The sequence below is a fragment of the Poecilia latipinna genome, unplaced genomic scaffold, assembly GCF_001443285.1.
Source record: "Poecilia latipinna isolate Pla-1442-1.1 unplaced genomic scaffold, P_latipinna-1.0 Scaffold6083, whole genome shotgun sequence".
Lineage (NCBI taxonomy): Eukaryota > Metazoa > Chordata > Actinopteri > Cyprinodontiformes > Poeciliidae > Poecilia > Poecilia latipinna.
The window spans coordinates 1-749 of NW_015118699.1; the positions used below are offsets into that span (position 1 = coordinate 1).

The 749-nt window shown below is 36.2% G+C and overlaps 1 long non-coding RNA gene across 1 annotated transcript; it reads right to left on the reverse strand.

The window, feature by feature from the left end:
* LOC106943816 (uncharacterized) lies at positions 1 to 743 on the reverse strand. Its single transcript, XR_001424021.1, has 3 exons — positions 605 to 743; positions 252 to 386; positions 1 to 79 (listed from the first exon to the last, which is right to left on the reverse strand). It is a non-coding gene; the product is annotated as an uncharacterized LOC106943816 (long non-coding RNA).
* Between the last annotated feature and the right edge of the window lie 6 nt (positions 744 to 749).

The window sequence follows — 749 nt, forward strand, 5'->3', positions numbered from 1 at the left end:
AATGTTTTTTTCTCATGATGCTGTTTTATTCTGACATCACTGTAGAAGATTCTGTCATCTTCAACTTCCTGTTCTTCACCTGGAATAAAAAATAAACAATTAATTCACTTTGTTAAAACTTTGTTTAAAACAAAGAATCTGACAGGAATAAGAGCTTTTGGACATGTGAGTTAGATTTGAAAAGGATATGGAAAAACTACTGGATATAATGATTATTGTGTTTTAAAATTATTATGCAAAATAAACTTTACTTGTATGTTGAGTCTCTTTCCTATGAATTCCTCGTCTCACCAGTAGAACCAGTAGCAGAAGTAAAACCAGTGGAATGATGCAGACAATAGAATAAAGAACATAATGAAGAGGAGGAGGCTGAGTGGTTGGTTTCTCTGAAATATAAATATTTATTAAATATGTATTAAACATGTATTAGAACTCAGACAGCTGGATGATTGAACCTCCTGACCTGAAGGAGAGGATGGAGAACCAGAAGTGGTTGGAGGATCAGAACTGGTTGTTGGTTTCTCTAGAATAAAGTGATTTATTAAATAATTGCCCATCAATTTCTTCTGAAAGCAAAAGTCTAACAATATTTTCATCCTCTGACCTTCCACAGAGATCCTGCTGGATGGAGACTCTCCCTGACCGCTGATGCTGCACTTATAGAGGCCTTCATCAGAGCTGGAGACATGGAGGAGGGTCATGTGACCTGAAGACTCATTGCCAATGAAGACACCATCTTTATAGAAAGC